This window comes from Eriocheir sinensis, unplaced genomic scaffold (assembly GCF_024679095.1).
Source record: "Eriocheir sinensis breed Jianghai 21 unplaced genomic scaffold, ASM2467909v1 Scaffold1505, whole genome shotgun sequence".
Classification (NCBI taxonomy): Eukaryota; Metazoa; Arthropoda; class Malacostraca; order Decapoda; family Varunidae; genus Eriocheir; species Eriocheir sinensis.
Genome location: NW_026110857.1, coordinates 22,608 through 45,000, shown reverse-complemented (window position 1 = coordinate 45,000; position 22,393 = coordinate 22,608). Strand labels below are relative to the sequence as shown.

At 46.6% G+C, this 22,393-nt stretch overlaps 1 long non-coding RNA gene across 1 annotated transcript in view; it reads right to left on the bottom strand.

Annotated features, from left to right (window-relative positions):
- Window positions 1-22,393, bottom strand: part of LOC126990247 (uncharacterized) — a 50,958-nt gene that overhangs the window by 17,981 nt on the left and 10,584 nt on the right. The window contains exon 2 of the long non-coding RNA XR_007744156.1: window positions 7,094-7,326. This is a non-coding gene — a long non-coding RNA (uncharacterized LOC126990247). The remainder of the gene's footprint in view (window positions 1-7,093; window positions 7,327-22,393) is intronic.

Sequence of the window (22,393 nt, the reverse complement as noted above, 5' to 3'; positions counted from 1 at the left end):
TGGGCGGGGCGGAGCGGGGCGGGGGAGGGGTGGGGACGTTCTTAGGTTTTCTAGGGGTGATGGGGGTGAGGGAATGGGGAAGATAAGAGAGGGAAGAAGAGGGAAGGGAAGGAGAGGGAGGAGGTAGCCACGCTCTTGGAAGCAGGGGCTAAAAACTCTTCTCTATCTGGAGTCTCGTAACTTATTCTTCCCAAGTCTACCTGACAGTTCTTACTTCCTGTCCTTCTTTATCTCTTCCTTTTCCCTCGCTCCCTGCAGTTTATCACCACTTTACCACCTCCTTTTTTCGCAATCCTCCTCCTCCTCCTCCTCTTCTTTGTCCCTTCGCTATCTCTCACCTTTTGCTCCTTAATCTTTTTTTTTCCTTTTCCATTTCTCCAGCTTACTCCTTCCTCCTTCTTGTCTCTCGCTCTCTGTTTATCACCACTTTGCCTCTTCCTCTTTTCGCAGTCCTCCTCCTCTTTGTCCCTTTGCTATCTCTCACCTCTTGTGCCTTAATCTTTTCTCCTTTTCCATTTCTCCAGGTTGTTAATTTCTCCTCCTTGTCTCCTTGTAACATGTAGGTTCGTTTCCTCTTCCATGTCCCTCCCTCGCCCTTCATCTCCGCTCTTGCCTCTCTCTCTTCTCTCCTTCCGTCTTGTTCTCCCTCTTCCCCGTCTCCAGTCTGCTCCTTCCTCCTTCCTGCCTCTCCACTTACCTCACCCCGAGCATACTTCTTCCTCTTGTGTCTCTCTCTTACCCTTCACTCTCCTTCTGCTTCTCCCTCCTGTCTGTTATTTTATTTTTTCATCCCCCGCTTCCTCAGTAACCCCACTTCTCTACTATAATCTTCTTCCCTCCCCTCACTCTTAAATTATCAACCTGCTTCTTCCTCCTTCCGCATGTTCTCTCCTTCTCCAGCGTTTCATCTGTCGCATTCCCTCTATTATTCCTCTTCCTAACTATCCTCCCTCCTCCACTGCCTTCCTCTCGTCTCCTTCCTTCCCTTCACTCCATCTCCTACATCAAGTCAAGCCTGCCTCTTCCAGTTTCCTGCTTCTCCAATTTCTTTACTACAGCGTCACTCTCAGCTTCCTTCTTCGCCTCCTCTATCCCCTTGTCCCTTCCCTCCCTTCCCCTCCCTTCACCCACAATCCCCTCGTCCCTTTTCTATACCCTCGCCCCGACCCGCATCACTCCCAGCCTGATTCTTCTTGCTTTCTCCTATTGAATGTTCCCTCTGCCTGCCCTTTTCTTTTTTTTCATCTTAGACTGCTGCTTTTCCTTCGTTTCCTCTCCCTGTTTGCTTCGTCCCTCCCTTCGATGTTAGTTACCCATCCATATCACCCCTGGGCGCTTCTTCCTGTTCCCTGTCACTTCTGGTCACTTTCTTATTTCCCTTTGGACGTCTCATCTCCTCTTTCTTCGTCCTTTCTGTAAGCTCTCCTCACCCCATCTCATCCACGACCTCGCATCCAAGTTTATTCCTTCGTACTTCTTCCTATCCCTTTTCAATACCTTTTCCGTTTCACATTCACTCTCCCATTTCCCTTTAGACGTCTCATCTCCTCTTTCTTCGTCCCTTCTCTAACCTCTCCTCACCTCACCTCATCCACAACCCGCACCGTGCCAAGTTTGATTTATTTTTGCTTCTTTCTTTCGTTTGTCTTTTTCTTCGTCCTTTCTCTAACCTCTCCTCACCCCATCCATGACCCGCATAATTCTGTTTGATTCCCTTTTCTTTCTGTCGTTTGTCCCTTTTTGCTACCCTTTCATATTAGACTTCTTTCTTTCGTCACTTTTCTACTTCGTCCCTTCTCAACCCTTCTCATACAGGGTTCCGTAAATCACTCCCAGACTCCCACTCCCACTCCGTGTTTCCATAGCCATCACTCGTTCCTGCTTCCCTCCCTTTTCCCTTTCACCCGTGGCCACTTTTCCTCCTCCTCTCTCTTCACTTCTCCCCTTCCCCTTACCGATATCTACACCCGCCAGCCGGCCCGAGTGACGTAAAAGATAAGAGTCCACTGCCCAAGGATGATTGCTTAAAAAAAAGAGAGAAAGATAACTGATAAGAGAAAACGCCGTGCAATGCGACACGTTACATGGTTTTAAGTTTCAGCATCTTAAGTGAATGTAAAAAGAAATACAGGAAAGTCTCGGAAAAGTGGTTTGAAGGTTGAGAATTATATATCCCAGAATGTGTGCGTCTCGTAAAATTATATAAATTCGAATTATATAAAAGGAGAAAGATTACGAGACGATGGCCAATATTTATAAAAAGACCGAAAAATCAATGGCGATGAAAGTATAAGTGCGGAGATTAACGAAAGACAATACGAGAGGCAATAATAATAAACATACAGTCTTAATGCTAAATAAATAAACACACACACACACACACACACACACACACACACACACACACACACACACACACTTACAATATTACTAAGACAACAATAAAACCGGATGAGAGTCGCTTGAAAGAGGATCCACGACTTTGAGAGAGAGAGAGAGAGAGAGAGAGAGAGAGAGAGAGAGAGAGAGAGAGAGAGAGAGAGACTGTGTGTGTGTGTGTGTGTGTGTGTGTGTGTGTGTGTGTGTGTGTGTAATTCACCACGGCCTGATCACGAGCTGGATTCGCTTTCGCCAGCAGGTACCCTCACGACGTGAGCAAATGCTCATTATCGTCGATCTCAGGGTACTGCCAGGACCTCACACACCACACACCCCATCCCCCTTGCTCAAGGGGGGACAGTAACCACTCCTTGTCAACGGAAAGAATCTGGCCTGAGCGGGGCTCGAACCGCCGCCTGTTTGGCCGTTAATCCTTGCAGGGCAGCGCTCTACCGATTGAGCCACCGGAGCGGTGTGTGTGTGTGTGTGTGTGTGTGTGTGTGTGTATGTGTGTGTGTGTGTGTGTGTGTGTATGTGTGTGTGTGTGTGTGTGTTGCGAGCTCAGATATCAGATGCCTTCCACGAGGAGGCTTACATTAATAGGAGGAGGAGGAGGAGGAGGAGGAGAAGAAAAGAGAGAGAGAGAGAGAGAGAGAGAGAGAGAGGCGATAGATATAAGTAGCATGAATCTTAATAGTATTGATAATCGAAGTCCCGCACACCGTATGCATGAAAGGCGATACTGTGTGAGTGCCTCTCCCTCCCTCCCATTTCTCTTACCTCCCCTTCTCTCTCCCCTTTCTTCACCTCTCCTTCCCTCCCATTTCTCTTACCTTCCCTTCTCTCCCCTTCCCTTACCTCTCCTTTCCTCCCTCTTCCTTTTTTCCTATCCCAAATCCTTATTCTTTCTTCTCCTCTCCTAAAGTTCTTTCCTCTCCTTCCCTTTCCTCACCTCTTCTTTCCTCCCCTCTCCTTTGTTTTCCTCTCTAATTTTTTCACTCCTCTCCTAAACTTCTTCCCTCTTCTCCCCTTTTCCTTACCTCTCCTTTTCTCTTCTGAACTCATTTTTCCTCCTCTCCTTTCTTCTCCACCTCCTTCCTTCTTCCTTTCTTCTTCTAAGTTACTCTCCTATACTTCCCTTTCCTCGATTAAACTCCTTTTCTATCTCTTCCTTTAATTTTCTTCTCTTACCTCCTTTCTCTTTTCCTCCAAACACCTCCCTTCAACTTCCTTCTCTCCATTGTAAAATATGTAAAATTCTTTGACTATTTGAATTCTAAAGTGGAGCACATCTTGACCCACTCTCCCTTCGCTGAAATCTCCATCCTAGGAGATTTCAATGTTCACCACCAGCTTTGGCTTTCATCCTCTTTCACTGACCATCCTGGTGAACAAGCCTACAACTTTGCTATCCTCAACGACCTAGAGCAGTTGGTCCAGCACCCTACACGTATTCCTGACCGTCTTGGAGATCGGCCCAACATTCTAGACCTCTTCCTTACCTCAAACCCTTCTGCTTATTCTGTCAAACTGTTCTCTCCGTTGGGCTCCTCCGATCACAATCTTATTTCTGCATCCTGTCCTATCGCTCCTGTACATCCTCTGGACCCACCGAAGAGGCGATGCTTCTGGCATTTTGCTTCAGCTCGGTGGGACGACCTGAGGATGTACTTTTTCCAGTGGAATGATTATTGCTTCCAGGATAGAGACCCCTCTGTGTGCTCAGCGCATCACAGAGGTGATTGTCTCTGGAATGGAGGCATACATTCCTCGTTCTTTCTCTACTCCTCACGCAAAAAGCCTTGGTTTAATCACGCTTGTTCTCGTGCTGTCAATGATAGAGGTAGCTCACAAAAGATACCAGAGCCTTCAAACTAATGCTAATTATGAACTTTACATTTCTGCCCGAAATCGTGCCAAATCTATTCTCCGACTAACCAAAAATTCTTTCATTAATAGAAAATGTCAAAACCTTGCTTTCTCTAACTCTTCCCGTGACTTCTGGCATCTAGCCAAAAACATCTCCTCCAACTTCACTTCTTCATCTTTCCCTCCACTCCTCAGTCCTGACGGCAACACTGCCGTCTCATCTATCTCTAAGGCTGAACTCTTCTCTCAAACTTTTTCTAAAAACTCCACTCTGGACGATTCTGGGCATATTCCTCCTACTCATCCCCCCTCTGACTCCTTTATGCCTGTTATAAAGATTCTTCAAAATGATGTTTTCTATGCCCTCTCTGGCCTCAATCCTCAAAAGGCTTATGGACCTGATGGAGTGCCTCCTATTGTCCTTAAAAACTGTGCCTCCGTGCTGTCACCCTGCCTGGTCAAACTCTTTCGCCTCTGCCTGTCAACATCTACCTTTCCTTCTTGCTGGAAGTATGCCTTCACACAGCCTGTACCTAAGAAGGGTGACCGCTCCAATCCTCAAACTACCGTCCTATTGCTTTACTTTCTTGTCTATCTAAAGCTTTTGAATCAATCCTTAACCGTAAGATTCAAAAGCACCTTTCCACTTCTGACCTTCTATCTGATCGCCAGTATGGGTTCCGCAAGGGGCGTTCTACTGGTGATCTCCTAGCCTTCTTAACTGACTCTTGGTCATCCTCTCTTAGCCGTTTCGGTGAAACTTTTGCTATTGCGCTGGACATATCAAAAGCTTTTGATAGGGTCTGGCACAAATCTTTGCTTTCTAAACTACCCTCCTACGGTTTCTATCCTTCTCTCTGTACCTTTATCTCCAGTTTCCTTTCTGACCGTTCTATTTCTGCCGTGGTAGACGGTCACTGTTCTTCCCTTAAATCTATTAACAGTGGTGTCCCACAGGGTTCTGTCCTATCTCCCACTCTTTTCTGTTGTTCATTGATGATCTTCTTTCCAAAACGAACTGTCCTATCCATTCCTACGCCGATGATTCCACTCTGCATTATTCAACTTCTTTTAATAGAAGACCCACCCTTCAGGAACTTAACGACTCAAGGCTGGAGGCTGCAGAACGCTTAGCCTCAGACCTTACTATTATTTCCGATTGGGGCAAGAAGAACCTGGTGTCCTTCAACGCCTCAAAACACAGTTTCTCCACCTATCCACTCGACACAATCTTCCAAACAACTATCCCTATTCTTTGACAACACCCAGCTATCACCTTCCTCAACACTAAACATCCTCGGTCTATCCTTAACTCAAAATCTCAACTGGAAACTTCATATCTCATCTCTTACTAAATCAGCTTCCTCGAGGCTGGGCGTTCTGTACCGTCTCCGCCAGTTCTTCTCCCCTGCACAGTTGCTGTCCATATACAGGGGCCTTGTCCGCCCTCGTATGGAGTATGCATCTCATGTGTGGGGGGGCTCCACTCACACAGCTCTTCTGGACAGAGTGGAGGCAAAGGCTCTTCGTCTCATCAGCTCTCCTCCTCATACTGATAGTCTTCTACCTCTTAAATTCCGCCGCAATGTTGCCTCTCTTTCTATCTTCTATCGATATTTCCACGCTGACTGCTCTTCTGAACTTGCTAACTGCATGCCTCCCCCCTCCCCGCTGCACTCGACTTTCTACTCATGCTCATCCCTATACTGTCCAAACCCCTTATGCAAGAGTTAACCAGCATCTTCACTCTTTCATCCCTCACGCTGGTAAACTCTGGAACAATCTTCCTTCATCTGTATTTCCTCCTGCCTACGACTTGAACTCTTTCAAGAGGAGGGTATCAGGACACCTCTCCTCCCGAAACTGACTTATCTTTCGGCCACCTCTTTGGATTCTTTTTAGGAGCAGTGAGTAGCGGGCTTTTTTTTTTATTAATGTTTACTTTTTTGTGCCCTTGAGCTGTCTCCTTTGCTGTAAAAAAAAAAAAAAAAAAAAAAAAAAAATTACAGTACTTTTCTCTCATTTCCCTGCCCCTCCTTCTCTTACCTTCCTCCTCTCTTCTTTCAAACTTATCTCCTCTACTTCCATTCCCTTGATTAAACTCTCTTTTTTTACTCTCCTCCCGAGCAATCACTACCCCACCCAACCCCCGAAAAAAATCCTAAAATCTTCATCACCTCAGTAACCACCACCACCACTACTACGAACAACAACAACAACAACAACAACAACAACAACAACAAATTCAATGCTAATAGTGAGGTGCTTTTTTTTTTCTTGCATTCTATAATACTTTTCGTGACATTATCATAACTTTAAAGAATAGCAATCGTCATAAACAATAATTACCAATGCTATCACCACCACCACCACCACCACTACCATCACCACCTCCACCACCACCACCACACACACTCCTTATCACAACCTCTACATTTCCATTACCACAAGTGTAATTACAGCAGTTATCATACACAACAATTATTCTGCTGCCTGCTACCCTAACCGCCATCACATCTATAACTACCAATACTACAGCAGTAATACCACCGCCGACACCACCAACACCAATACAGTCAACAACAACAACTAGACTACTACTACTACTACTACTACTACTATTATTACTACTACTTTTCCTCCTCCTCCTCCTCCTCCCCTTCCTCCTCCTCCTCCTTACTCCCCGATCGCCACTACAACAAATAAACAATAAAAAAAAAAACGTCGGAAAGCTCACTCAATACCAATCGATACAGATGCAATAAAACACACACACACACACACACACACACACACACACACACACACACACACACACACACACACACACACACTTTACACTCACCTTTCTGCGCCAGCTTCATCACCGTCTTCCTCTTCTCCATCTCCTGCAGGTACAGTTCCTTATAGTCCTCCGCATCGCTGGCAACCTCTTCCCCATTTTCTTTGGTGGCCCGGGGAGGCGTCGCAAGCCCCCCGTTTTCTGTCATCGTGGGTGCTACTGCTTCAGGTGCAAGATACGTAGATAGTAAGTCCTCTTGTCCCTCAGGTGTCCCTTGTCATGGTCTGTTTGCCACGCTGTAGAAGGAAGGGAAGGAAATGTCAACGCGTTTTAGGGGAGCCTCGTCTAAATGTATGTAGGATTAAGGGCGAAATGAGTACAAGGAAAGGGTTGAGGATTAAGACCGCCCACCTGCCAGCCAGTTATCCAGTCAGCCAGCCATCTCAGTGTGGATGATAACCGGTATATATACGTCACACACACACGCACACACACACACACACACACACACACACACACACACACACACACACACACACACACACACACACACACACACACACACACACACACACACACTAATAAGCTGAACCAAAAGAGAGGAGACAAAGTTGCAATGGAATGAGTTACCACAGAAAATCGCGTGTGTTCAAGAGTTCTCACAAGTTATAAGAATTTCAGTGATAAAGTGCGATACGATAAGAGACACTAGTACTTTGATGCAATCCTACAAAACCACAAATAGACAAACAACTAAGAACACACACACACACACACACACACACACACACACACACACACACACTTTCTGAATCCCATATACCATTCAATCACAGCCAACAACAGTGACAACAACGACAACAAGACTACTCCTTCAGGCACCGTACGGCTTCATAATTGGGATCTGCAGCGCTCATACCTTCCCACTCTCACTCCCTACCTACACACCTCCCTCCACCTCCCGCCCCCCTCCCCCATGCATCTTTCCTCCGCTTCCCCCTATACCCTCCTCTCCCCTTTTCCCTCTCTGTACCATCACCGTGTAACTTGCTCCCTATCACCCAAGCTTCCTCCCTCCACTCCTAACTCCCCGCGTCTCCCCCCTCGTCCCCCGCTTATACCCTGAGATTGTCCCGATAGCTGAGGGAATAATAAAATAAATAGATAATGGTTGAAGTGGACAGACAGGATGATATAATGTCTGAAAAATATAAAGAAGAAGAAATGTAAATAAAATGAAGGCGAGAGGAAGTTGATATGAAAACGAACAAAACATACAGGAAAAAAAAACAACGATGTGGGGGAGCAGAGGACCGGAAACTCTTAAAACAAAGAGAATATAGAGAACAAAAGAAAGAAAGAAAGGAAGGAAGGAAAAAAGGAGCGGATGAGTAAAAAAACGTAGCGTTCGATAGGGAAAAGAAAAACATCAGCTACACTCCATCCTCTGTAAACCACTATACATGTCCCCCCCCCCCCCCCCCCCGATACAGTGCAGGTCACCATTTCACCTCGCCCATCTTGCCAGTTAGAGATCGCACCTGTTAAGAAGCTAGACAACATCTGTATCTACCTGGCTACGGATCTTCTTTATGCCTATACAAATACATGGTGATAGATATTTCTCAGCCCATTTTCTTTCCTTTCCTCTGCAAATTCTTATCACTCCTGAACCTTGTCTGACAATTTTATGCTTTTCCTTTAATATATTGTCTTGCGTCCTCATGCCTTAGCTGTCTTTTCGGTTAATATGATTTGCCTCACGTCCCAAATTTGTTTCTTTTTAATGACTTGTCTGTTTTCGCCGTTTCATGTTTTATTCATGCATCTCATTTTTCCACCTAAGTGACAATCAACATCTTCATCCTCGGTCTGGTAATAACGTCATTTGTGGTTTATTTGTTTGTCCGGACTGTTTCAAGACTACCCGGCGCTCATATCTCGGCTATTATAATGTTTGTCTCCTCTGCGTGAACTTAGATCATTATTTCATTTGTTCGTTTTCCTTGTTTTACTGGATCTTTCACTCATGTTGGCTTCTTATCTTCGCTTGCGTCTCCCTTTTTCTTTCTTCTTTTCTTCATCCTGCTTCTGTATTTTCCTCCTTCTCCTCCTCCTTCTTAGGACTTCAATTATAACTTTTTCTTACCATAATTTCGGACGGGAATTGTAAAGGAGAGGAAAAACAAAACAGGTCGCCGTGTTCTTTTCATATAGATATTCTCAGCGTGTTTTGTGGCTGAAGGAATTAACGCAATAGCCGTTCGTGATAAGACATACATCCTCTCGGCTTTGTCTTCGTTCCCAGACGGACGGTCTAATCACTTCACCACTCTCTAATCAATCCCCAGCACCACCGTCACTTTTTATCACCTTATCAGTTCCTCGTCGTCTTCCCCGCCTCCGCCTCCCACACCCCTTATGCTCCCCTCTCATCAAGCTCTCGCCTTACCCCTTTTCCCATCCCTCTCATCCGTTCACAGCCCACACCACTACCAGCCTATGACGGAAAGGAAGCCCCACGCAAGCAAGCTACTCTCACTGAGGGTCGCATTATAAAACACTTCGTCTCCCAAGAACGCATATTTGACAAGTCTTTCCTAAGAGTTGTGGGCATTTTCAGGGGTAGTTTTATGACCCTGGTGGTAGTCTGACCCTTCCTCTGTACCGTGAACCTGAAGAAGTACTCATTAGAACCCGATTGACCCCCTCTTTGACCTTTAGAAATAGCTGATGTGAGAAGCGATACGGTCTTATAATATCGACCTCACTCCCAGGCACACATATTTGACAAGGCTTTCGTAGGATTTTGGGCAGTTCCGGAAGTACTTTCGTGACTCTTCTGGTAGTGTGAACTTTCTTCTGTACCATGAAGGTAAACAAACACTTACTGGAGCCCGATTTATCTCATTTTCGGACCTTGGAAATAGTTGATGTGAGAGGCGGAGGCGTCTGGGAATACCGACCTGACATTCCCACTCTATCGCTTATCTCGTACACGCCTTGTCTCGTACACGCATGCAAGAGTATCGTACTACATCTCTTACCACACAGTTTCCATTTTTTTTTTTTTTTTTACAACAAAGGAGGCAGCTCAAAGGCACACAAAAAAAGAAAACAATAATAAAAAAAAAGCCCGCTACTCGCTGATACTTTCCATTCATTAATCAAGTTCATCGTCAGTTTATGCATGGTAGGGCTTGCGCATATGCTTCATTAAGACTTAGGAAGGGAATGTAAAACTAAAAAAAAATGTATAAATGTATTCTTTAAACGTCTAGGATTAAGTGACATGCTATACTCTCGTTCAATTGGTCAATAATTCAAGTTAATATGTGATTTCCTTTCCTCCCCGCAGAAGTGTTTCATTAGGATAGCTATGGCATAAGAAGTTTTTAGTAATCGGAAATGTTAAGGAAAAGACTGAGTAAAAGGAGAAATATATATAAACATTTTTCCCGTCCTCAAGGAATCTCTCTCTCTCTCTCTCTCTCGCCCTCGCCCTCGCCCTCGCCCTCGCCCTCGCTCTCGCTCTCGCTCTCGCTCTCTCTCTCTCTCTTTTCCCTTAATAACGTGTTAGCAATTATGAGAATGAGTAAACAAGTAAACAAACGATAATTATTATAATCTATGAAGGCATTCATTAACGTTATTTCCCCAGGGTGGGATTATCTTACTCGGCTTTTTTTTCTTAAATTCGGCACAGAACATTTATTATATATTTTACCCATGAATTTAATGTTGGAGAAGGTCTTTATAGGTATATATGTACGTATATATGTATGTCAGTGCATGTATGTGTTCCCCGAGTGGCCTGAGACTACCCACATGTTGTCCTGAAGACCACCTATCAACCCGGACTTTAGAAGCTGTGCAGCGCAAGTGAAATCAAGAACGAGATCCGGGAGCAGCATCAACCAATAATAATGGCGCCACTATAAACAATTGCCTGCGCCATGACGGACTGGGGCCGACCATCAGGCCCCTATGTAATAGCCTACCGGCGCTGTAGGCCAGATGTAAAAAAAAAATGTATGTATGTATGTATGTATGTATGTATGTGTATATATATGTATGCATGTTTTTGTTCTTAGGCATGTAGGTAGGTTTGTGTTTATGTATCAGTAAGACCATGTGCTAGAAAATTTTGCTTTGTCGTTGAAAATAATCTTACACTGCCAAATAAACAAGTACAAAAAAAAGGAAAGAAAGTTAAATGTGAGTCCCAAGTGTCCGAAGTCATTTATTTATTTCTCCCAGGACGCTGACCACAAAATAACCTTTCGTAACCTGACCTGACCTGACCTGACCTGCCTCTGATTAGTGGAGGACGAGGATGACCGAAAAGGTAACGTGTGATTATTCTCTCTCTCTCTCTCTCTCTCTCTCTCTCTCTCTCTCTCTCTCTCTCTCTCTCTCTCTCTCTCTCAATGATCAATGAATAAGAAAAAAAAGGTGGTCACGAAAGCCACTAACCCACAGGAAGGTCATTGGGACACACACACACACACACACACACACACACACACACACACACACACTTCCGGTCATATGTGTAAGTGATGATGGAAATCCACACGCTGTAGGAAGAGTAAATGAGAGAGAGAGAGAGAGAGAGAGAGAGAGAGAGAGAGAGAGAGAGAGAGAGAGAGAGAGAGAGAGAGAGAGACTAATATCTTCAACCACTCAATACCTCTGCATTATTCGGGACATTTCTACATGCATATTTTAGCGCAAACAAGAAGTGTCTGCCACCAAGTACACTCGGGAATTTGCTCTGGATTTTTAAATGAAATTATTCAGTCCAACCCCTGGCTGCAAGAGTACTAAGGTTTTCCAATAATTGATTTTCTCCACTCTCTTCGGTTTGTCCACTTTACAGATTATTCTAGGCTGGCTAATGGGTGTAAGGTTGTTTAGTATTTCTCTATCCTTCACTGCCCAGATGTCCAGTTAGAATCGTTAGTTTCGCTCTTCGTCCCTTTGTTAGAACTTCTCCGTGTTCATTACCTGCTTGCTCTCTATGTAAAATGATGTTCGTGATTAATTTCTTTTCCATCAAACATGAACTTCCACTTTTTTTTTTTACAACACAGGAGACAGCTCAAGGCCACAAAAAAAGGAAACAATAATAAAAAAAAAGCCCGCTACTCGCTGCTCCTACAAAAAAGAATCATAAGAGGTGGCCGAAAGAGAGGTCAATTTCGGGACCAACCCTTTTTCCACCACTACCACCACAACCACAACCACCACCACAAACAATAACAATCGTCATTACTACGACAGCAACAGCTACTATTACTGCTACCACTACTACTACCACCACCTCCAACACACGATAACGATCACTAAAATACAAACCACCAACTCTGTCCCCAACTCTAACCACCACATACCACCATCACCACCACCTTCCCCATTACCAACAAACGCTGCTCACAGATACGATCGGATGTAATGTATATGAAATTACACCCTAAGTCTTATTTTTTCATGTATAAGAAAACATATGGTATACAATGGTCCGGATGCAGAATGGAGGAAAATAAGAGGGGGGAGGAGGAGGAGGAGGAGGAGGAGGAGGAGGAGGAGGAGGTGTCTAAATATTTACGGGAATACCGCGGACGAGGACTTACCACATCCTCCAGTTTATGACGTCAAGTTTCAGGACGAGGCTACAGACTGGACCAGCCTTCACCATCTCGGCAATCACCTGTACTGTTATCTCTCTCTCTCTCTCTCTCTCTCTCTCTCTCTCTCTCTCTCTCTCTCTCTCTCTCTCTCTCTCTATACCCCCCCCCCCCACACACACACACACACACACACACACGTCGTTCGTCATGTTATTACTTCCACGGCGCCACAGACATCCACCGACCGAGACGAAGTGGACAAAACCTGCAGGCAAAACACCGAGGGAAAAAGAAGAATAAGAAGCGGCAGCGATGAACAACCTTGGAGGAAGATGAGCGGAAGAAAGAGTAAGAGGAGGAGGAGGAGGAGGAGAGAAAGAGGAGGAGGAGGAAAAGGCTGAGCTGCAGACACGCTGAAAGATGAGAAGCGAGCGGATCTCATATCTCCGACCACCGTAATAAATGGATGATGCGCGGAAGACGAGGAGGAGGAGGAGAAGACGTAAGTGTTCTGACTACCGTGGAAGTTCAGATCAAAACCCGCATAAAACGACCAAGCGGAGAGATGCAGGAGGAGCTAAAGACGATAATATATAAGATCGCTGACGTGGCTATCAACAGCATAACCAAATGAAACCGTCAGAAGCAAAACAGGAATCGCCGTAGATGAAGATGAAGACTGGTTGGATGAGAACTGAGAAGAGATTCGCAGGCCAAACAAACAAACAGGCTAGGTAACCCAAACAAACAAACAAGCAAAACTCGTCCCCTGGCAACATCAGCATTGAAATAGGAGTAGCAGTAGTAGTAATAGTAGTAGTAGTAGTAGTAGTAGTAGTAGTAGTAGTAGTAGTAGCAGCAGTAGCAGTAGCAGTAGCAGTAGTAGTAGTAGTAGTAGTAACAGGGGCCCAAGAAGTACGATAAGTAACTGATATTTCTAGAGAACATAGCAGGGAGAGGCAGCAGCAACAAGAGGAAAAAAGAGGAGGAGAAGGGGGAGGAGGAGGAAGAAAGTAGTACATTCTCGCGTGGTGCCTCATGGAGTGTGGCGGGGAGGGCAACAAGACCCTTCTGTGTAGTACTCTCAAGTGGGAAAACCTATGCCGGGACACGCTACTCCCAAACACGTCAAGTCCCAACACGCCAAGGCCCAACACACCGAGACTCAACACACCGAGACAACACGCCAAGGCCCAACACGGCGAGACTCAACACGCCACCACGCCCCCTCTCGACACACCACCATATCACAACATAGGCCAGTGTTCTCGAGTCTTTTCAAGGCCTACACACACGCACATTTGATAAGGCTTTCGTAGAGATTGTTGTGGGTATTTCCATGGGTAATTTTATGAGCCTAGTGATAAGTTCGACAAGGCTTCTGCACCATGAACGTGAAAAACACTCATGAGAACCCGATTTACTTTATTTATGAACTTTGGAAGGATCCGTTGTGAGAGTCGAAAGCGTCTGAAATACGAACCATAACACGACACACCGCGCCCCACGACGACAAGCCACGCCACGCCACGCCTCCCCCGTACACTCCCTCTTCCCTAGTGCTCCGGATGTCGCTTCTCTCGTGAACACGCTGCATCTGCGTTTTTCAGTGCGTGTTTTTATTTGTTATTTAGAATGACGACGCGCCCTTCAAGCAGGACCGTCCCACGCCCCTTCCGGCCGCTCAGTCAGTCAGCCAGTCGCCCGGTGCGGGATGGGGCGGCACGTGATGGGCTATTTTTGCTTTGCTTTGGTCACGGGTCTTGGTTCGGCGCTCACACACACCTCCTCGTTTCCAGAATCAGGCTGATCTTTTCTCATGGAAGGTGGGCTTCCTCCTCCTCCCCCTCCTCATCCTGAGGGAACTCCTGCCAATACAGACATTGACAGGAGTTTCTACTCAAACCAAGTCATCCACCATTGGAACAATCAGAAGTGTAGTAAATGCGAATACCATCACCTCGTTTAAAAATCGAATCGACCGTCATTTCGTTGCGTCAGAAAGACATTGAATACCGGAGTGCTCTCATCTGCTCTGAGTTCACCAAGTGACTGTCGAGAGCGGGCAACCTCGTAATGAGCTAATAGGCTTTCTGTTGCCTGCATTTCTCATGTTTCCTCCTCCTCCTCCTCCTCCTTCTCTTCCTCTTCCTCTTCCTCTTCCTCTTCCTCCTCCTACTCCTCCAGTTGCAAAACTTCGGGTACGGACACTCAAGAAAGGAGGAACAAAAGGGGAAGAAAGAATAGAGATGAGAGAAGAGAAAAAGGGAAGAGGAGATAAAAATGAAAAGAGAAGACGAGAACAAAACAGAAGGAAACAAAACAGCTCATCATTTTGCTCGAGGCTCTTTGTTACCCTTTGAGTTATATCAGATTATTTGCTAAAGCTATTCACCAAATGCGAAGAAAAGAGAAATTCACGCCGTCTTGCCCTGAGCTCCGTGACGCGTGAATTACCGCGCCGCCGCTGCCGCTCCTCCTCCCTGAACGCCGCGGCCACAATCTGACGGGCGTGTGCAATCGTTCTCATCTCCCTCTGGAAAAATGGCTTTCAGATGACCCGCCCCCAACGTGACTCTCGGGTCTCCTCGTGTCCCCAGCGACCGCCACAAGATTATAACGCTGCTGCCGCGACATATAAACCGACTCCTGTGGTCAAAATCTAAACCAAGGCTCATCAAAAGCAATTAACCCTACCACCGATACCCCCACCCACAAAACTCCCTGCACGACCGCTCTCAAAACCCTTCTCACCCCACGCCCACTAACCTCACACCCTCTTTACATCCCCTCCTTCTCACCTAACCTTTGTCCCTCCTCTCCGCCCTCCGACCTCTCTCTAAACCACCTAATCCACCAACTAACCCCAATTCCATCTCTACAATCACACCTTCAGATCTAACCATGCACCGCCCCTTCTCTCCCCCCTTCACTCCTCCGCCACCTCCCGACAACCCTATACACGAACTCTCCTCCCCCATAGGTAGCTTTCTCGCGTCCCCTCCTTTCCCCTTCCACCCCTCCTGCACCTCCCACCCTAGACCATCACCAACCTCACGACCTCTTTCTTACCAGCCTCATTTGACGTCATTGCTGCTTCTCCCTCCTGCCCCCGGAAGTAACCTTGAAAGTACTCACCAACACCACGAGTTCTTCACCCCCACCCCACCCCACACACATACATCTTTCGCTTTTTAGGGTAAAGGAAGGCGACAAAGTGGATTAGTCAGGGTGAGTGAGGGGGTGGGGGATAAGGAGAACGGTAGTAGTGAACAGTAGGAGTCTGCTGATTACGGACACCCAAGAGAGGAGAAAGGAATAAAAGGGGACGAAAGGATAAGGATAAGAGAAAAGAGGAAGAGCAAAGAAAAGGTGAAAAAAGAGAAGATGAGAACAAAACAGAACAAAACCAAACAGATCATCTTATTTCTTACCTTTTTGAGATATAGAACGTTATTTGGTTAATCTACTCACTATAGCTGAAGGAAAAAAATCACGTCGTCCTGTGCATGTTGTTTATCAGACTACTCACGACCCCACGACCTTTTCCGCACCTCTTCCCATCCTGTGTCGCTGCCCCGCCTACCAGCCCCCCCCCCCCCCCCCTAAACCCAGCATCACTGAAGTAAGAGTATGATAGAGGGCAGGATGCTGGACTCCACTATCTCCTGTCTACTTTTTTTACCTACTTTAATTTGTGTATGACATTTCACAACCCCTTGAAGGATGGATGTTATCGTTTCCCTTGAGCGAGTCCCCACCACACTTAATACATTTGCAAAGCCTTTTTTCCTCCTTGTGGCAAACAGGGGCAATCCACGATGCCAATTTGTTTTACCATGAGCACCTTACGAGACCAGACGTGAGTGGAGGTAGGAGAGCTCTGAGAGGAGAGGAGAGGAAAGGAGAAAAAAAGAAAAAAGAACGGAAAGGAAAAGAAAAGAAAAGGAAAGGAAAAGAAAGGAAAATAAAATAAAAGGAAAATAAAAGAGAGGATAAGAAAGGAAAAGAAAAGAAAAGAAAAGGAAAAGAAAAGGAAAGGAATAAAAAATAAAAGAAAAGAAAAGAAAAAGGAAAGAAAAGGAAAGGAAAAGAAAAGAAAAGGGAAAGAAAAGGAAAGGAAAAGGGAAAGAAAAGGAAAGGAAAAGAAAAGAAAAGGAAAGGAAAAGAAAAGAAAATGGAAAGAAAAGAAATGAAAAGGAAAAGAAGAGAAGAGGAGACAAAACAAAACAAAACATGGAAAACAAAGAAAAATGACAGTACAAAACAAAGACAACTATACCAGGAAAGAATAAAAAATAAATGTCAATTCGGTCCACATAAAGACCTGACACTTCTCCCCCTTTATCTCATACGCGCCACCGACACGAACAGATAATATAATAAGACCCGTGCGTGAGGAGGAGGAGGAGGAGGAGGAGGAGGAGGGGCATACACACCTGCCTCACACAAACATCAAACCTCAGGAAAAGGAAAGGGATAAATAAAATAGGAAATCCCAAAACCAAGAATAAAGGAAGAAAAAAACAGAAGAACAGGAGACAGATGAATCGTGTGGACCGTCGACAAAATTGTGGCGGCGGTGGTGGTTGTGGTGGCGATGTAGAAGAGACAGGCAAACAGACACAGACAGACAAACAAACAGACGATAGTTTAGCTTCAGACAGACACTCGGGAGGATCAGAGTACCACTACAAAATATACAGACGGACACAGACGGATAGACAGATGACGGGTTAGCTTCAGGAAGACACTTGGTAGAATCAGGACACAACAACGAAACAAGAGACAGACACAGACGAGTAGACAGACAAATGAAGGTTAGTTTCACAGGCAGCTTGGGAAGGATCAGGGGACCACGACGAGTGAACAGACAGAAGAACAGAGAGGGACACGAACAGAGAGACAGACGGATGGAGGGTTGTTTTCAGAGGTTAAGTGGGAGGATCGGAGCATCACAAGTAAACACACAGACGGACACAGACGAACAGACAAACGGACGGTGGGATAGTTTCAGGGTGACAGACGGACACAGACGGGCAGACAGACGGATGGAGGGCAAGTTTCAGAGGCAGCACGACAAGGCTCTTCGCGGCCGCCACACCAAAGCCAGGTAAAGGAACACAGCGGAAACTCCTCCACGACTTCATGGCCGAGGCTGGAAACGACGAGGAAAAAGGCGGGAGTTCGGGAGAAGGATGAAGGGGAGGGACGGGATGGGAGAGGACGGGAGGGGGAGTGATTATTTATGTGAGGGGAAGGAGGTGAGAGGAAAAGAAAAGGGGACAGGAAGAAGGCAAGAAAGGACGATATAACAGATGGAGTAAAGGTTAAAAAAAAAAGGTAAAAGAGAGAAAGGGGTGGAAGAGGGAGGGTAGGGAAAAGAAACCAAGATAATGAAACATGGAAAAGAAAAGGGAAGAGAAGGGAAAAGAAGTAGATATGAGGTGAGACAAAGTAAATAAGAGTGGAAATGGTGAAAAAAAGAGAAGGGAAAAGTAGGGAATTTAAAGAAAGGAAAGGAAAGGAAAGGAAAGGAAAGAAAAGGGAAGGAAAGGAAAGGGAAGGGAAGGGAAAGCAGATGGAAGGGAAGGGAGGGGAAAGGAAGGGAAGGAAAAGGAAAGGAAGGGAAGAAAAGAAAGGGAATGGAAGGTAAGGGAAGGAAAAGGAAAGAAAAGAAAGGGAAGAAGAGAAAGGGAAGGGAAGGAAAGGAAAGGGAAGGGAAGGGAAGAAAAATGAGAGAAAAGGAAGGGAAGGGGTAAAAAAGCGAGGAGGGGGAAAGGTAAGGAATAGGGTACGTCTAAATGATGTCCTCTTCCTTCTCCTCCTTCTCCTCCTCGCAGCCTGTTTGTCGTCGCGCCATCCAGCGTCATATTAGTCGCGTGAGGTGTATGCAGGTTGCTTCGGTTCCGTTTAGCATAACTGTACCTAATGAGACGCCAAGCAGGCCGCGCAGGGTCACCTCTGAGGATATATAAAGCTCTTTGCCGCGTCTCCCTTTAATAAAGACTCGAGTATTTAAGCCACGAGACCCGTCAGCCTCCTCCCCAGCCCAATAAGCCCGTCACCAAACACTGGAGCTCGCCCTTAAACCTCTCGGCCAGCCCACACTCAGCTGCCGTGCGTGGGGAGGGCAGAGGCAGCAGGGAAAGGAAAAGAAAGGAAGAAGTAAGGGGCGCAGTGAAAGGAAAGAAAGGACGAAGGAAGTAAAAGGGAATGAAAGGGAAGCAGAAGCAGGGGAAGGAAAGGGAATAAAGGGGAAGGAAAGAGAAGGAAGCGTAAGAAAGGGGAAGGAAAGAGAAGGAAGCATAAGAAAGGGGAAGGAAAGAGAAGGAAACGTAAGAAAGTGCAAGGAATTAAGGAAGACCATGAGAGGGAAAGGGAATGAAGGGGAAGGAGAAACACAGGAAGGAAATGTAGGAAAAGGGAACGAAGAAGAATGAGGCGCATGGGAAAGGAAAGGAAGGAGGATTAGGGGAGAGAAAGGGAATGAAGAAGAAGCGGAAACACGAGATGGAGATGGAATAAAGGGGAAGAAGAAGCGGGAGACGGACGGAGAGGTAATGAAATAGCAAGAATGAGCACGAGAAGGAAATGGAAGAAAGGAGAAGTAGGAAAGGGAGAGAGAGGAAATGGGAAGGAGCACCATGGGGGAGGGAAAGATAATGGAGGAGAAAGAATGACCACGCACGGAAAGGAAATGGAAGAAAGGGGAAGGAGGAGCAGGGAAGCGAAAGGGAGAAAAGGGGAACTGGAAGCAGGGGAGGGGAAAGTAAAGAAGGGGAAGAATGAGCACGCAGGGGGAGGAAATGGAGGAAAGGAGGAGGAGGAGGAATGTGAACAGGAGCACGGAAAGGAAGTGGAAGAGAGTAGGGAAGAGAAGGGAGGAAAAGGAAGAAAGGGGAAGGTTGAGCAGGTGAGAAAAAAGGGAAGGGGAAAATTCAGCAAAGGGGAGGCATAAGAAGCTCCCCACGTATTGATAGGTCTTCCCCTCTCCTCCCCCCTCCCCGTCTCCCTCTCCCACTCTCCCCCTCACCTGTCCGAGCCTTCAGGTGAGATGCAAGGCGATCAGCTTAATGACATCCACGCAATGTATCCTAAGCTTTTTTTTTTCTTTAATCCAACTTCTTTAGAAAAGCTCTCTACGGATGAAGCTTGACTTTGCCTATATCAACATGTGGCAAAGACGTGAGATGAAGGATAGCAGTAAAAAAAAAAAAAATTATTCACAACAAACAGCTCCTCCTCCTCTTCCTCTATCTCTTCCTCCTCTTCCTTCTTCTTCTTCTTTTTCTTTTTCCTCTCCTTCTTCTTCTTCTTTTCCTCTCCTTTTTCGTCTTTTCCTTTTTCTTCTCTTTTTCTTCCCCTTTTTCTTCTTCTTTTCCTCTCCTTTTTCGTCCTCTTCTCCGTTTTCTTTTCTTTTTTCTTTTCCTTCTTCTTCTTCTTCTCCTTCTCCTCCTTGTCTTTCTCTTTCTCTTCCTTCTCCTCCTCCTTCTCTTTTTTTTTCTCTTTTCTTTCTTCTCCTCCTCTTCCTCCACGTCGTCCTCCTCCTCCCCCATCGCACAGAGCCTCGCCAGGACGGGTCGGCTGGGCGGCGCGTGGCTCCCAACACACAAGTCGCCGCCCTTAGTCTCCGCCCCTTCCTTCCCCTCTTCATAACCTCATTAGAGCAAGGGGAAGCGAGGGTTTACGCCGCCCCTTCAACCTTCCCCCGTCCATTGTCTCCATCACCCCCTTCCTAGAAAGAGAGGGGGAATGGGGTGTTTGTGTCCCCAGAGTGTTCCCCATCCGCGCCCCCCTCATTGACTGACCACAAGGGGGCGAGCGAAGGAAGGGGGGGTGAGGGGGAGGGGAGCGAGAGGGAGGCGAGAGATCAAGGGGGAGAGGGAAGGGAAGGAGGTGGGGCAGATTTAGCGAGGACATCACAGGCGCCGGTCTTGATGGAATAGAGTGTAACATAACTGTGTAACATAACTGTGTAACATAACGCAACCACGAAAACCCGCAGAGAGCACCGCCCGCGACCCTCAGCACGCCCAACGCCGCTGCTCTCCGCTTTCCTCCACTTCGGGGCGGCGGCGGCGGCGGCGGCTGTCCTCTCAAGTGTCCTGTCCACTAATGTCCCTCTCCGCCACGGCCACCGGAGCCACTCGCCACGTGACCTTAAAGTCGTGAGCAACACAGTGACATAATAATCTGCTAATCGCTACTCTCTCTCTCTCTCTCTCTCTCTCTCTCTCTCTGCTGCCGTCACTTTTTTTTATTTTTCTCTCTGCTTAGTTATATATTATTCGCACCTTCCTCTCTCTCTCTCTCCCCTCGCCACTCGCCATGCACAAGGCAAACATTATAACAGCCGTCCGTCATCGTCAGAGGCACCGTACAGAGTAAAGTGGCGGCGGCGGAGGAGGAGGCAGCGGTGGTGGTGATGGTGGTGGTATCGGTGGAGGCGGAGTCCCTACCTTATCTCCCCGTGGCTGTGGCGGCGGGGCGAGCGAGTGTGTTCACAGCAGCGTTTCACAACCTGACCGCACGCGCAGGACCATCGCCACGGCACCGCGAAATGTAAACTTGCTGTAGCGAAACGTGAATCCCGGTGTGACCTTGACCGCAGGCATCAGATACTCGGCACGCAGCGGCGGCAACAGCGGCCCCCTGACCCCTCATCCCGCAGCCCCGCCCGCCCGACCCCCGCCGAGGATAATAAACAGTACGTCACTCCTCTACTGCAGCGTCCAAGGAGAAGCAAGGGAGGAGGAGGAGGAGTAAGGGCAAGAGAAAGCAGAGGAAAAAAAAACCACGATGGAGGAGGAGGAAGAATGAGAGGAGGGGGGAAAGGGGAGGAGGAGGAGGAGGAGGAGGAGGAGGAGGAGGGGGAGCAGTAGGGAAAGCAGAGGAGGAAGAAAAATAAGATGGAGAAGGAGGAGAAAGATTAAGAGGGGGAGGAAAAGGGATGTGAAGGGAAAGGAGATGGAGGACTTAAACAAACACGGGTTATGTATGATCTGACGCTACACACACACACACATACACACACACACACACACACACACACACACAAAGAGACATCAAAGGCAACGTGATATTCGAGGCTCAGCGCGACATCAATCAGTACTGCCGCCGTGTATGCAGCAACCTTTACCATTCACTGCAAAAACATTCAGAGGCGAGCACAGGAAAATCATAGACTTCAAAGACTATAAATGACTAGGTTTGAACAACGTAAATCAATGAGGAAATAAAAGATTGGGGAAACTAGCCAAAATCACTAATCAAAACCAAGGAACTTTCAAGACTGACGAATGAAGTAAATGAGAAGAGGAGAACCAAAACGGCACTTATTGCAAAACTACCGTACCCAGAAACAAAAAAAAAAGAACCTACTCTAACTTAGCAGGCAACACAGACTAGGAAGACATAAAGCACAATATACAAGTTATGAAAGAGAGCAAAAACAACATCAACCCTACACAAGAACAGGCGAGCAAGAAACAACAAAGGTATAGAGAGGACGGTCGCTGCCAAGACTACCTCCGCGACCCTCAGATAAACAGGAGCAATTAACTAAGACCACCTCTACCTGCAGGGAAATTAGCGTGCAAGCCTGACTCCCCTGCACTACCTCACTCTGCTAACGAGGCCGGACCTTTGTAATGATATGCCGGCAGACAGATTACGCTATTTTCTTATACGCACACAGTTAAGATGCAGCAGCAACCTACCCTTACGT